General features: G+C 41.2%; 1 long non-coding RNA gene across 2 annotated transcripts; it reads left to right on the forward strand.

Annotated features, from left to right (window-relative positions):
* The first annotated feature begins 2,750 nt into the window (after positions 1-2,750).
* Positions 2,751-7,051, forward strand: LOC108494519. Of its 2 annotated transcripts, none has more exons than XR_001873878.1 (5): positions 2,751-2,799; positions 3,477-3,651; positions 4,836-4,913; positions 5,136-5,320; positions 6,950-7,051. It is a non-coding gene; the product is annotated as an uncharacterized LOC108494519 (long non-coding RNA). The 2 variants fall into 2 exon arrangements; XR_001873879.1 differs by having other exon boundaries at positions 5,192-5,320.
* The last annotated feature ends 9,564 nt before the right edge of the window (positions 7,052-16,615 follow it).

Below are 16,615 nucleotides of genomic sequence, written 5' to 3' on the forward strand. Positions count from 1 at the left end.
CAAATTATTAAATAACTTTTTGTCGGACCGAACACCTTTGGGATATTTTTCTAGGTCAATATTCATCAGGAGACCCCGAATGTAAAGGTTAAGTGCACATTTCCTCTGCCAAATAAGAATGAATTTCAAACCTGATTGATTCTGGTCATGGAAACCGTAAATACTTACTCCAAATGGTGGATAGGTTACTAAGTCCACTCATTTCCACATCTGATATCGATAATACTCTGCTTCCCCCTTATCAGCCCCTCTCATATTTCACCGGTGCGAGCGGCGCGTGGGGAACCGGCCGAGCCTGTCGGGGCTGGCTGATGGCCCCTGCCTTCCCCCTCGCCATTCTTCAGTGGTCCTTGAATCTTTCACCCCTGTCACTCCTCTTTCATCATTATCTGAGGTGATCGGTCAGCCCTGTGCCACCACCTGTCTCTTCGATCCGATGCCAACAGTGCTCCGGAAAACTGTCACTCCCGAGCTCCTTCCATTTATAGTGAGTCTCATTAACACCTCTCTTCCCTCTGGCCATGTGCCACTACAATTTAAGATGACTGTTGTTACTAAACACACACAAAAAATATGTTAAAATAGCGTTCAGAGCCTGATTTAAATCTATTAAAGCCTGACAATTTGGAGTTAAAATCTCCCACAGTGTCTGTGCATGGTTAGGGGGGTGCATATATTTGATATTAATGCATTTATACCTGTATAAATACATACAGATATGAATGTATTCCCCCGCCCACGGTTTCCCGGCATTGCACCTCGTCTGGGAACAAACGCCGCTGCCGGCCCCCAGACACAAAGCCCAAGTAAAGAGGATTTATGCCTGGGACATAAAGGTAGCTGAGGGAAGGGAGAGGAGTGGTGGCAGATCCTGGGGAGACTCAGGTACAGGGCAATGCTGCCTCAGTGGCCCTGATCCCCCAGACATCCCTGCCTTGCCATGTAAGCATGGGAGCAATCCTGTTCCAGAGGAAAACACGCACAGATTAACCCCACACCTTTTTTCTTTTGCCTTGATTTTTCTGTCCCCGAGCTAATAATCCCTTGATAATAATTACAGTCCCAGAGCACTTCCTGGGAAGGAGACTACAAACTTATCCAAGATACCTTTACAATAAAAATGATTTCAAGCTTTTAGGCACCCAAAAATGTTTTAATGATGAAATTATATGAACAGTATCAGTGGTGTGGACAACCTGTGTCAGGGGATGTTTAGGTTGGATCTCAGGAAAAGATTCTTCCCCCAGAGGGTGGTTTGGCCACTGAACAGGCTCCCCAGGGCAGAGTCACAGCCTCAAGGCTGCCAGAGCTCAAGGAGCTTTTGGACAACGCACTCAGGGACAGAGGGGGATTGTTGGGGTGTCCTGGGCAGGGCCAGGAGCTGGACTTGATCCTTGTGGGTCCCTTCCAACTCAGGATATTCTGTGATTCTATGAACCTCTGAGCTGTGCAAGTGTGTGGTAAATAGTTTGCCACTCTGTTTATATAATTTCAATCCCTTTCAAGAGTTACATGAGTTTTCAAAGACTTCATATGGTTTTAACTGACAACTGTTTTCACTACAATACCTTCACCCTTATAATGAGTCAGGATTTTCTCCTCCCAAACTCTATGATAACAGCACTTGTTTAGAAGGCACAAATGAGGAAAGGGATTGCAAAGAGTGAAACTAAAGGGTTTCTCCCCTTTTGGGGGGCCAGGCCAGCACAAAAGTCATTTTTCACAAGCCCTACTATCAGGGACAGGCAGGGACATGTCTTTGCAGCTCACCCATGCTCCTTGTGGGTGGACAATGTCCTTGTGGGAGGACATTCATGTAGCCCCCAGTGCCACTTGCAGCACTGCTGGGGATGCCTTGGAAATACAGAAATTGGGTTTGGTGCGAGTGTTGGAAAGGGCAGAAAGGTGCTACAGAGGGACCTGGACGTGCTGGATCCATGGAACGAGGCATTTGTATGAGGTTCAACAAGGCCTAGTTCTGGGTCCTGCCTTGGGGTGGCAACACCCCCCTACAGCACTACAGGCTGGGGGAAGAGGATATGGAAATCTGCCTGGTGGAAAAAGCCCTGGGGGTGCTGGTGACAGCAGCTGGACATGAGCCCAGGTGTGCCCAGGTGGGCAAGAGGCCAATGACCCCAGTGCCAGCCATGGTGTGTCACAGGCCCAGGGCAGGGACTGTCCCTGTGCTGGCACTGCTGGGGCACCTCCAGTGCTGGGGGCAGTTCTGGGCCCCTCAGACCAGAGAGACATTGAGGGGCTGGAGCATGGCCAGGGAAAGAAACAGAGCTGGGGAAGGGTCTGGAGCACCAGGAGCAGCTGAGGGAGCCGGGGAGGCTCAGCCTGGAGAAAAGGAGGCTCAGGGGGGACCTTCTCACTCTCTGCAACTCCCTGACAGGAGAGGGGAGCTGGAGGGGTTCAAGCTCTGCTCCCAGGGAACAAGGGACAGGACAAGGGGAAATGACCGTAAGTTGCACTACAGGGGGATTAAACTGGATATTGGGAAAACTTTTTGCCCAAAGTGCTGTCCAGCCCTGGTACAGCTGCCCAGGGCAGTGGTGGAGTCCCCATCCTTGGAGGGACTTAAAAGCCATGTGGATGCGGCACTTGGGGACATGGGTTAGTGGTTACCTTGCCAGTGTTGGGGGAATGGTTGGACTTGATGGTCTTAGAGGACTTTTCCAGTCTAAACAATTCCATGATTCTATGACACAACTACAGACTTCTTCAAGGTGCTTATGACTAAACATCTGCACAAGCCTTGACAATGTCTGGGGCTTAAGATGATTTCAGAGCTCACGGGTTTGTTCTGCTGATAAAATGACATTTGGAAAGCTGAAATGCAGTGTGGTTGGTAGCAGGGGGCTGTGCATTGTCACCTGCTCACATGGGCCATGGGGCACATGCATTTGGTTTTGCACATCTGAACTATTTCAATGCAATCAACCTTTTACATGCAAAATAGTGATGGCATAATTTTAATAGTTATTTCGAGAACATAGCCTAAAATGCTGTATGGTTTTTAGGAAAACTCTATTTTAAAATCAAGCAACAGGAAGGATTTTGTCTTTTTTACAGTCTCACTGTACTAAGAAGCTTAAACATATATAACACCTTCCCAATTTAAAAATAAAACATAGCACTTTTTATTAGGTTGAATTTAACCCAAGACCTCAGGTGTGATCACCCCAAACTCAGAGAAAGTACAAGAACTTGAATGTAAAGTCAAAGTTAGATTTGGGTCTTGTTTTAATATTGAGTAATGTTTAAATATTGGACACCCAAACTTCAGTTAGGCTTAAACCATGAAGAGGCTCTGCATGTACAAAGCTCCTGCAGATTTAGGTCTCAAGGAGAGAAGGACAAGGAGCACTAAAAAGCAGAGAGAAAACAGCCTTTTATTCCTTTTTATTATTATTATTATTTTCTGCAATTTTGAAACAGAACAATTTCATTTTTTTTCTTTTTAAATCTACCAGACATTTCCATACAGATTGAGATCAGGAATGCCAAATCTGAGTGTGGAGAGAATTGCTCTTGCCAAGTTACACAACATGGAAAATAAACCCTTGTAGCAGAAGCACTCCTAGGAGCTGCTGCATGGCTAGGGGTGCTGTAGCAGCATTCTGCAGGCAGGGTCCTGCTTTTCCCAAGGTAAATTCCCAATTTTCAGCTGTTACCTTCTTGTACACAGTGTTTACCTTGATAAGGTTATGTATAGTGATGGTGCTGTTAGATCTAACACCAAGCTCACTCTCTTATGTTCAGGATAAATCATTGGAATAAAGTATTTCCACCTTTTGCTATTCACTGTCTCTCAAAAAGCTCCCTCAAGAGTGGATTTAGGGGCCACCTGTGCCCACAAACTCAGCAAAGCAAAGGGGGTGTACCATGGAGGGAAATGAGAGCTCACTCTCACAGCAATTCCCATAAATTCCATCAACAGATGGACCTGCCTGTTCATTCCTTCAAGTGTCTCTCTGCAAACTATGAAACTCTGGCACTGCCAATGCCAATTTTAGTGCCACCTACATGGTTGCCAAGTGAAGTAGGTTGTGAAGTGCTGTGAAGCATCATTCAAAACATTCTGATTGAGAAATTCAAAATGTGGACGTCCAAAGACATCATTCATATTTTTCCAAATATTTTTGTCTTCTTGATCACTTGTCTACATCTAAACCTTACGAACACAAGCAAAATTGTTTTAGTTCTTTCATGTTTCAGTGCTTTCAATGCTGAAACAACGTAGGTTTAGATTAGATGTGAGGAAGAAATTCTTCCCTGTGAGGGTGGGGGGGCCCTGGCACGAGTAGCCCAGAGAGGCTGTGGCTGCCCCACCCCTGGAAGTGTTCAAGGCCAGGCTGGACGGGGCTTGGAGCAACCTAGGCTAGTGGAAGGTGTCCCTGCCTTTGCACAGCCCTGCAGACTTTGCGGCACAGTATTAGTGGTGTCTCCTCACAAAGCCCTCAGTGCACCGAATGTCTTGCAGAATCTTTTGTCGTATCAATGTTGGGAGTTGTATTTCTGGCCCTGAAGTTTGCTCTCAAGCTTATTGATCATGCAGTCTTGTTCTGTGACCTGGAACATGTCTGTCAACAGCTGTTTCTCAGTCTTACAAATGTCCAAAGTCGCAAAGTTACTGTCATGAGCTTAGGGACAAGTCAGGTTTTATGGCTACTCCAGAGCACTAAAGAGTATTATATTTGTCTGTTTGACAATCATCACTTATTTACTTTTGTGATGTTAAATAATCTAAATAAAGCAACTACAGATTGCTTAGCAGGCTCATGATATCTCACTGTCATAATACAGGTGCTTTTTCTCATTTTTTTTCTCAGATACGTAAAAGCTTGTTAACACAAGAATGCAAGGACAAATCTTCAGCAAGGAAGGAATAACAACAGTAATTGAAGATGGTAATTTAAATTATGCTTTTGTGTTGCAGAGTTAATTTTTTAACCTAGTTTTTAAGTAGCTTCTAATTACGTATGTCTTATTTTAAGTGTCTCTCAATCCAGAATGAGTTTGAAATATTGACCCTGTATATAGAAATCCAAAACCCCACCTAAAATTTGTCCTTATATAGGCTGTGGGTAGTATTTTTTAAAGAAAATAAAATGCTTATTTGCCCTCTCTAGCTAAATCTTCACCAGATGATCATCACATTCCAAAAGTGAGTTGTTCTTAAACACAGATGGCCACAAGGATGGATGTCAGGAGGAGCAAATTCCGGTGCTTCCATGAGCATTCCTGCTTCTCAGTGTTTCAAGACCAAACAAGGCTTAGGTGAAGGTACCTCCCTGCCTCTCCAGCCTCTTCACAGGTTTGAAACAATAACAAAAGAAAAAGATTATGTTTGGCTCAAAATCCTCTGCTATCACAAGTCAGTGGGTTTCATGTCTCTTGGCATGACAGGTCTGTACAGTCCCTCTTTTTTGGCTTCCATATAGTGAGAATAATGAATCAACATTAATTTCTATCATTAAATGGGTTATGAAGACTTTTTTCCATAATTTCAGAGAAGACAATTTTCCAGAAAGCATTTATTTGATAAATAAAGTTTTAGGTTCAACCCTACGATAAATAATCATCAGCAATAGCAGTAAATATTTTCCACATAGCAATAAGATCCTTGTTGGCTTGACAAAAAATTCTTACGCTCACCATGGCTCACCTATGGGCCATGAATTTGTTGAGAATAATGTTGGGAGAGTTTCACAGACCTGATACATGAGGCTGTGGAAGTCGTGTTCACCACACCAAGGTCCAAAAAAATTCATACGTTTTTCCTTTTTCTTTTATATTATCTCCAAATCAGATTTTTTTAAAAAAAGCATATCCAAAGTCCTGATTTTTGCAACTTCCCATAGTCCATCTCAGTCTAAATTTTCTGGTGTCTCCATCCAACTGTGCATGCAGACCAGGAGTCCAGGAGGTGTTTGGGGAACTTCAGGATTGGGGGAAAAACAAAAAGACAGTGCAGCAAACACAAGCTTTAATTGGAATACAGGAAGCCACTAATGGCACTGTAACAGCATCCAAAGGTGTCCAAGGGTGCTGTGCACACTGGGACATCGGGGACAATCAGACTTTCACTCTTCATTTGGTCTTTCTTGCATATTCCACCCAAATCCCTGCTCCATAGCCATTTGTTCATCCCTGCAATGGAGCCTCTGACCTGCTGATTTGTTTATTTTTGTTGTTGATTTGCCCATCTGCTGATGTTGGTTTTGTCATTTGTTTACTTCAAGTTAATGTTTCTTTGATTTTATTGCGGAGCACTATGAGGTCCTAAATGATATGGGCATGTATAAAAATAAATGATGGTTATTTATCATTATCATTATTGCACTTGGCCAGGCCTTTAGCTCGCTAAAGATACCACTGTCTTCAGGGGCCTCTGAGACTTTGCTTTTAATCTGGGGGGGATTTCTAATTTCTAGGATATATCCCTAATAATGAGCTACCTAGGAAAACTGTGAGCCTAATTTTCCTGGGCATCTGATGAAACACATTAATGATGACAGGTAGAAACAACCCAACCCCCTAAATCCCACTTTCCAACACAGGGTTGGGCTCTTTTTACCTTTTTAATTATTGATGTGAAAAACAAAGAGCAAACAAACATTAAATTTGTGGAAGACTTGTAGAAATTCAAGCTGTCCCCAACTACAGTGGGTTAAAGAGGAGGGAATACAGTAAGTAAAGTACTTGCCTGGCACAGGGAAATGGAAGAAGGTTAACCAAGTTAATCTTCCCCTGTTTCCTCCCCTCCTCGCTCAAGGCCTCCAGGCTCAACCATCATTAGGAACCATATAATTGACTCATCCACAGGATTTCCTTTTTGTGTTCTGAATTATGGCAGATTTTCCACATTATTTTTTTTCCTTTTTTTTTTCTTTTAATTTTAAACATTTGAAGCATTTAAACAGCAGGAATCCTTCCTCTACAGGTAGAAAATTTGTCCTATTAGTGAAGAGCACAGAGGCATTTCTAATTCCGGACACCATGTATTTCCCAGCACCATTAAAATCTGCTGATTAACCAATGGCCCAATGGATCTCCATGTGCTATACAGCTGTCACATCAGATGTTTTCTCTGCTACAATTGGTGTGTAATTTTGCTGGGTTTAAGTGCAGAAGGGGGGAATTTCCTTGTGATGGTACAAATAATTCATCACGGGCTATGGCTCAAGATTGTTATGAGGGAAAGAAATATCTCACAGTTATACTGTAGTTCATCCTACACCTGACAAGAGAGTGTTTGGCACATATAGTGGAAGCTTGATAAAATGGTTTAAAATCAGACACCGAAAAAGAATTGCAAAAGAAATTCTTCTTCAAAAATCATTTTGTGCTGAATTATTTCTTTTTTACTTGAAAGCCCTGTTAATACGCAGAGAGCATAGCAGGGCTGCTATTAAATGTGGGCAAAAAAATCACTCATTTCGTAGTGAGATAGGTTGGGGTTTTTTGTTGTTTTGTTTTCCAAACCGATTTTAAGACCGGAGAGAAGCGTGTCCTATAGCAAACAGTCTAAAACAAATGTTGGGAGCTTTGCTTCATTATGTGGTACATTGTAGTTTTATGCATGTACGCTGTGTGAACAAGAGGGTTAAAAGTTAAACAGTAGCCTAGGGCTAACACACTTGCAAGCTGAACAGGTACAAAATAGGCTTTTGTTGCTTTCAAACTATTACTGTATGTCTTTAGCAGGAAATAACAGACCGGGCATCTGTGTGCAAAAATGGATTTCCTCCCAGTTCCAGGTAGTGTGGAACGGGGCTGGTTTAATGGCTGGAATGCCCATATGACCTTTAATCCAAAGTCATAAATTTGTCAGTGTCTGAAAGTGGCAGGATATCATTGCTAATGAGGCCAGTTTTTAGGACTTTGTATATCAGAAGTAACATCAGGGAGGACGGTGCAAAGGAGCCTCACGTGGGGTTGGGGGGGGGGGAATCATTAAAGGGAAATAAAAGATTGGCGTTAGAATTTCACGGAAAGTAATGAAGAAACAGCCAAACCCAGCGAGCTCAGGTTGTTCTGCATTTCATAAAATGATAAATAACTCCTAGTCATGTTTATGTATAATGAATTACAATCCCGCTCCGTTTACCTTAGTAACATTTTACAGGGGTTGTATTTTACTCCCAACTACCAATTATGTCATCATCCTGGCATTTACCTGGACGTAATGATACACAGCAAAGCCATTCTTGGAACATAACTCACTGCTTAAAAGTGTTTGTAAAGCCAGACTGCATCCTATATACTCATAATGACTTGGAGATTGCTATTAAATTTTACAGATTAAAGTTTACTAAATCTTAAAGTCTTTGCGCCGCTTCCAATATTTCTTATTAGTCCTAAAGGGAAAGATGCTCAGCCATTGAAATGTCTAAAACTATGTAACCCTCCCTGAAAATAAGTAGAAATAACCCAAGCTAGGGTCAGGGAACTTATTAAACAAAGACACACAACAACATAACTAGTCCTGCAACTTCAGTACGTGAATTTTAATGGTTAATTTGACCCATCACAGGATGTTTCATCCACAATCATTGTTGTTTTTTGTGGAAAACAGGTTGGAAGGGGCACTGAGGCTTCCTAGTGCAGGTTTCATTTCGCAGGACTCTAAAACCTCAGTCAGAAATATCTACTGTAACATTATCTTACATTTATTCAATTTAATTTCAGTTTGAGAAGGATAGCATATAGATCTTTTTATAAGCTTGTAAGGTCACCAAATTTAAATTAAAGTGACCTCTTTTAAAGCACATTACTAAAAGTACTATGTGGAGGGAAATTTAATATGAATGGTTAAAATGCATGGAATTCAGATTTTACTGTCAAACAGCTCAATTAAACAAATTGAATTTTTAAGCAACAAAAGGGAATTGAATCAAATTAGAAACAGAGTGAGATCTGAAATGTGGACATTTATGAGTGATAGTCACAGGGCCCTCCAGCAGTGAGTTTTCTTTATTTGTTGCCTCAGCAGTTAGAGGGGTTGGCAGGCTGCAACACAAAAGGATAAAAATGTTCACCATTGAAACACAGTTTTTGGCTCCCAATAAATCATCTGTCACTTCATCACAGCCCAGTAGATAATGAGCAATAAAGTTTTCACACTCAGGCAATGAGGAAGCAGACACAAGAAATACAGCTAAAGCTGCTGTCTCTCTGTTCTGTAAACGCAAGGTGCTTTGTGGAATAAATGACCTCTGGATTTCTGGAAAAGAATAATTCCTGCCTTGGTAAAATAAACCATTTGATGCACTAAAAAAAGCCAAATCTAATAACATTACTTAGTTCCTTTAATGAAAGAAATAATCACATTATATCTATGAGCTCCAGCCATCTATAACAGGAAGAGATTCCAGGGTATTACCTCCGAAGTTGTCTCTCTATTGCCAGCAAAGCACATTGCTGAAAATACAATAAAACTGCACAATAATTTCAAGTGGGATTGTTTGCAGAGATTCAGGAGACATTTGTGTTTGGGGCCCAATCCTGGGAGGTTTTCCCAGCCCGACCTTCCTCACAGGGAGGGGTGTCCAGCTCTTCCCCAGGGTCTTGTCACACCACAAAGAACCTCTGAGGGTCTCCCAGCAACAAGGTGCAACATCATCAGGCCAAATTAATTGCAAACAGGTCTTGTCTTGACCCAGAAATTTAAAATGTTAATTTTAACAGTATTTTACCTCACCCTGATGCCTTCTCACTGTTGCTTTGGTGAATATTTTGCAGTTGTTATGCCACAATCCAACAAAAAACTGTTGCTCTTTAGTTCAAAATGACTTTTTTTAGTTGTTTTTAAAACTAAAGTTTCAACCTGCTTCAGCTTGCTGATAATGCTGAGTATATTCATCATTCAAATTTCATATCAAAGCCATTTCAGCAAAGGTATCTTGGATGGCCACGTACAAAGCCTAGTTCACATGCAAAACATATCAGTCAAAAAGTGACAATGCGGCCCATAAACCACATAGAACATATATTGATTCATGTTTTAACTTTATATCAGCATTTGAAGGGATTTGAAGTAAAATAAGATCAGATATTCTTGTCATATGCAAATGGCAACTTAATATTTGCATAATATGTCAAGGTAGAAAAATGCAAATAAACTTTGGGAAAGTCTGTATTTTTGTCATTCTCTCATAGAGCTAATTAGCAACTTGAAAGGAAATTGAAAGCTTCTCTTTTCTGAACTCGATGTCAGCTAAAAAAGGCACTGAACTCTGCTTATTTCTAGACCATGTAAGATGAGCAATTAACATCCCCCTCTTATTGAACTGCTTACACTGATCCATAGCCATAAAGGCTGCTTATCAGCTTCCCAGGTTGGATAAGGAGATACAAGACTGCTGGAATAGAGGTCACACAAATGTAAGTGGAAAAAGAATGCATTCTGCTATTAAATAGGGTAAATCCAAGCAAGATTCCTTGAAAGATGAAAACTTGAATTTACCCCAGTGCACTTTAAAGCAGGACCAAAAAACTTCACAGAGGGATCTTCACACTGAAAAATGTGGGGAAAAAAGGCTTTTTAGGAGCTCAAAACATGTCTTAGATCATTACAGAGTCTTAATACTCTGTGTGAAGGTTTCCACTGTATTTTTTTATGATATTAAGGATGTATTATTTATACCCACTGCAGCCACGCCATGGAATACACGAGGAGAGTTTGTTTAGCAACAGAGTGAAAAAATATTTGCTACAGGGGCAGTCTGGCAATATTGCTTGTTAAGACATGCTATTTGTAAGCAAATTTATATGAAAAGTATGCAATGTCTAATACTAAACTACTCCAGCCCCAGACTGAAGGGTGATTTTACAAACGTCCTGCAGCACTCAATCATTCCTTCATTTTAATGTCTTTATTTTATGATTTTGTTGATGAAATACTACTTACCCAGTGCTCAAAATTCCTTTTAGGCTGCAGGCACTGGCTAGTTGACACGGCAAGCCATATTTCACAGCTATATATTTCAGCTTTCTCTGTCCAAGTTGGAGGACACAGTAGCCAAGATGGTTTTTCATAGTAGAAATATATTTTCATATTTATTTATTGATTTGACTAATGTATCTATTTTTCAATTCACATGCTTATGTTTCAATCCATTAAAGTGATTCATGGTCAAATAATATGTTATTGCAAGTACAAAGAGGAGATAAAACCACTGTACACTGGCTATAACACAAGAATAAAAATAATAAAAATCCATTGCCTGATTAAATATAGTTTTTAATCCCCACATGATCATGAGTAAACTGATGTTTTTAATTATTTTTCTTTAAAATAAGTCAGGGTTTTTTTCTCAGTAAAATGCAATTACCTATTAAATAAGTTCTCAGAAATAAATATTCTTACCCAGCCTAAGTGCTCAGTGTAAAACTAACATAAAGCATCAAATTACTAGCAAAATAAAAAAACTCAAAAGGCTTTTAATTAGTTAAAAGGAGAATTAAATGGCAACTGGTAGAGGAATGTTGAGCATGTCACCTCCGGGGCAGGGCTAGAGGAAAGCCTGGAATGGTGGTGGCCTGGAATCGCAGCTGGGATGGCTGGTGGCTGCTCAGTATCACACCTGATATTGCTGGGCCTGGTCCAGGGTTTTGGAGCCAGACAAAAAATTCCACAAAAAAGGCAAAGAAACCCATTCATCAGGAGGGGCAGCGCCCAGACCCAGCTGTGGGACATCTCCAGCTTCCAGTACAAGCCTTGACCTTGTACTGCTGGGAGATTTTTCTTGCTGTTTTTTCACCAAAACCTGCCTTTTCTCCTGTTCTTCACTCCTGAACTAAGAAACTTAATGGGAAGCAAAGCCAAAGCCAGAAGAGGCCTTGAGGACTGGCCAGAGAGTGATTCTGGCTCTTTCAACCATGGTGAGCACTCCTGATGCTCAGGTACAGGAGCCAAGCTCAGCTGTGAGATCACAGAATCGTGGAATCACAGACTGGTTTGGGTTGGAAGGGATCTTAAAGTCCATCTTGTTCCACCCCGTGCCATGGGCAGGGACACCTTTCACTAGACCAGGTTGCTTCAGGCCCCGTCCAACCTGGCCTTGGACACTTCCAGGGATGGGGCATCCCCAGCCTTTCTGGACATCACTTGCAACATGAATATGAATTTGTCATTCCAGGGATACGAGGACAAACCCTCATCCAGGACATGCTCTGCCCTCACCACCCACAGGAGAATACTGAACCCGCAGGGCTTCGTGCTCAGAAAAGATCATTTATTCATGAACTTCCACCTTCTCCAGGGCTGGAAAATGTTTTGCTTTTTTTCCAAAAGAAAGGTTTTTCAAACCAATGTGTTTTTTCAAACCAATACCTGGGGTAAATTTGTCAGCACAACTAGGGGATTTCACTTAGATGTTCTGAGGCTGAGACAGCGGAAAGGGGACTTGTGTTTGCTCAACAATCACTCAAAATCCTTTGTCCCTAATTAAAGATTTGAAAAAAAAAAAGACTAATTATGTATCAGTAATCACTTTTGGAAATAAAATTATAGATTCCAGGAAAGGGAAGGTTTGGGAAGGTTTGGGAAGGTTTGGGAAGGTTTGGGAAGGTTTGGGAAGGTTTGGGAAGGTTTGGGAAGGTTTGGGAAGGTTTGGGAAGGGAAGGGAAAGGAAGGGAACGGAAGGGAAGGGAAGAGAAGGGAAGGGAAGAGGAAAAAATAATTTCAATTTTCTGCACTGCAAACAAAAGAAATGCAAAAGCAAATCAAAAGAGTTTTAGGGAGTCATTTTTCAGGGAGTATGGAACAAGCTGATGGTAATGGGGAAGATGAAAAGGAACAAAAACCTCAATAACCCTAAATATCAATAAATGGGGAATATAACAAGCCTGAGAGAGACCTGAGACTGAAATATAAAGGAGAGAAAACAGGCCCACAGAGGAGGGAGATTCAGCGCCTATAATGAACAAGTGGGGTGACATCCTCATATACTCCAACCCTGCTGCACTTATTGCCAGGCCTGTGATGGCTCAGTAATTATAGATCAGCCATGGGAAATGTCCCCCACGCAGGAGCCGAGGACACTGCAGGAATAACTGGAAATGGGGCCGTGGAGGGGGAGCTGGGAGGACGCAGAGTTCGGGAGGACGGGAAAGCACATCAAAGGGCAGCCCGGGGAACCCGCCGGAATTCCGACAGGCTTCCAGAGCCGGCTGAACTGCACCATTTCATCTGTGCACCCCAACTCTGGGAGAATGAAAAGGTAGTTTAAAGTCACCTTAGGTCCCCCTGGGAAGGCAGAGCACAGAAGGCTGTCAATGTGTTGAGGTAGAGCAGCTGAGAGGCTCTGGAGAGAGAGAGCTAAATGAATAGAAACTTGTTAAATGATGTGAGTTAATGAGAGCATTTTGGAATTAACCAGCTTCCATGACTTTAAATAAAACCCCAATGTCATTTTAAATTAGATTTTGTACATTTTTGAAACCATTATTTATTTATTTTTTTTCCACGAGGTGCATTGGTGGGAAGATGGAAGCATTAAAATTTAATATCCTCAACCCACTAGTGGTGAAATATTGGTATTCCTTCATAAAGCAATTCAGAAATAGGAGAACAGTGGCAACAGCCAAAAGATTACTAAGACATGGGAGTCACCCCATTATTTTAGGGCATGAAGAGATGAAGTCCACAGCCAAGAATGAGAACACAGATAATGGAACCACCATCCTCTGGCCCCACATTGTCACAGTGGTCATTCCAGTCCTCATTCCAGCAAGTTTTTTGCCCAGTGGATGGAAACACAATGGTTTTGGAGCCCTATCCTGTACCCTGTTCCAGTGCCATGTTGTCAGCTGGCACTGGAATGACTGCTCTTGGCATGGATATACCTTGATTGCTCAGCACTTTCCTTGTCCTGCTTTTACGGTGCTCAGGAGAGGTGAAAGGGCTATAACTTCTAATTTTTTAATTGTTTTTATTATTGTTATTTAGACCAGTTTTATTATTTTAAAATAAAATCTCTCATAGCCAATGTTTGGAAGATGAGGGAACATGCTTTGAAGGAAAAACACATCAGGAAGCACTCAGGTGCTTCCCAGCTGAGTCTGGTTGATAAATGAGCTCTGTTCTTGCATCACACTTGTGCTGTAAGCCAGAAGATTTCTAGATATGTATTAGAAGGTAATTTTCTGCATAATTTTATATTTTCAACAGCTATGCCTTCTTCAAACCATCTTAAAAGTAGGATCTGCCAGTGGAACAGGCACCAGTCTGGGACTATGATGGCTAAGGTCTAAATTTCTTTACTTTTTGTATGGTCATGGAGAGCCTCAGGTCTGATCACTTCTGAAATATTCATGCAATTCCACTTCAAAATCTTCAAAATTTATTTTTTTCTTACTTTATTTGTATTGTACTTTTTTGCAGGTTCAAACTGGGGACGTTGGCACTGCCAGACTCAGGAGACCAGAGTGAAATTAAAGGCTGTGATGGTGCCCCTGGCACCACAGCAACAGATGATATAAAAATATTTTAGCCAAATAGAATCCCAGAATCCCAGACTGGTTTGGGCTGGAAGGGACCTTAAAGACCATCTCATTCCAGCTCCTGCCATAGGCGAGGACACCTTCCATAGACCAGATTACTTAAAGCCCCAAATATAATTAAGTTGCTCACAGTGTGGCTGTTAATTGTCCTTCTATGACACTTCCCAGTCTATGGAATTACTTTGTTAGGAGAAAAACTGCCTGTGATGGTGATGGGTGGCGTCCAGCCACGTAGGAAAGGCAGTCATCACATCAGAATCCCATCAAGGATGAGATACAGCTGCTACAGGTGGACGGGCAGGGAGAGTCCCTAAGGCATTTTAAAGCCATAATTAGCTTTGTGATGCATAAACACTGACCAAAAGCTCACACAAGCTTGCAGGACCCAAAGAAACTTTTCTGAGAAAGAGCCCAGTATCTCAAATAGTCACCAAATCCTAGAGCCTGATCTTGCGTGTTATGTTGGACAACACAGCAACAATATGGGATTTGTGCAGCCAAGACTAGGAAAAGAAGCTGTAAACTGGTCACAGAATGGAAGAAGAAATGGAAAAGCAGGATGGGATGTGGGACATGACAAGCCCCACACGCCCCATGCTCACCACAGGCTGGTCCCACACCACCAACACAAACCCACAGTAAACTTAGCACCAAGTCCCAATTTAAAAACTCACAGAGATTTTATATGATAATTACAGTTATTATAACTGGCCCATGAAATAAACACCTCTCCCAATTATGCAAAAGGCACAAGGTCCTTGAGAGACAGAAATCTCACAATAAGATTGACTTTCCAAGCAACGTAGAGGGAGAGAGGTGCAAGATGAATAACAATAATATTATGGTACATATAATGTATGTTTTAATTAGCTAAAGGTAATCAAATGAGGTTTGTCACGATTATATTAAGGTCAGGTCTCCACATGGTTTCATCAACAACATATTAAGACAAGGGAGGTGATGCCAAATTGGGGTTTAAACCTAATCAACATAATTAAACAAAGCAAGAACATGTGTTTAGAGCTACACCCATTTTACTGATCTCTCTATTTTAATTATTCTTGTAGAGTAAATATTAGGACCAAAATAACTCTTAATTAAATTTTTCCCATACAAACAGAAAACGCAATCTTCTTTCAATTTGTTATTTTTGTCGAGTGGATGTACAATATCCAGGTCTTTTGTAGTAGAAACCATTTCAAAAGCATACTCAAATTATACTAAACAGCCTAATACATTCCAATGTATTGACATACTGACTTCTAATGTGTGGGAAACGGGAAACTACATTGGCCTAAAAAAGCCATGGGAAACCATAAAAACAAACTAAGAATAATTTAAACTGATTGGATGCTTCCTTGTAAGAAGTTCTTAGTTTCTAAATACAAAATGTGGACATTGAAATGCGGTCAAGTTATGACTTAAATTAGAAAAACATGTTTTCTTAGGTTTCTATCTTGCAATATTTGGCACGACTCAGACACTGGGGAAAGAGTTATGTCAGTAACATTTTCAAAAGTGCCTAAGTGGCCTTGCCTGGGGTAACGTTGAAATGGGACTTAGGTACTCAGAAGTCCAGAGGACATGAGTATGCAAGGGCTTAAAAGTGTTCAAAGCTGCCTAAAAATGTTACATGAGCATTTTTAAAAATTCATTTAAATATTTTTTAAATTCCTATCTGAAGGAGGTGACATCCCATCCACGTCTGCTAGAAGGCTGGACTTGATGATCTTGCAGGTGTTTTCCAACCTTAATGGTTCTGTAATTCTATGAGTCTACTCTGAATAAAATGTTATAAATATTACTAAAAGTACCAATCTTTGGAATAAACCTAATATCCACTCAGGTGAACTGTTTCACCTCAGTGCAAGGCTGATGCCTCTGTGAGACTTCTCCTAATCTAGTTGCATAAGTAAAAGCAGAATCAGGTCTGTAAACAGAAGTTGGAGCTGAGGATTACACACTGGAGGCCTATAGGTCCTCCTGGAACTTGGCATTGGTGGGAAGACTTCAGTTTCCTGATGCAATTTTCCTCTGTGAAACTTGTTCTACAGAGTCATAAAGTATCAGAAAGATTTGGGTTGGAAAAGTCCTTAAAGAC

The sequence above is a fragment of the Lepidothrix coronata genome, unplaced genomic scaffold (assembly GCF_001604755.1).
Source record: "Lepidothrix coronata isolate B3197 unplaced genomic scaffold, Lepidothrix_coronata-1.0 Scaffold25, whole genome shotgun sequence".
Taxonomy (NCBI): Eukaryota; Metazoa; Chordata; class Aves; order Passeriformes; family Pipridae; genus Lepidothrix; species Lepidothrix coronata.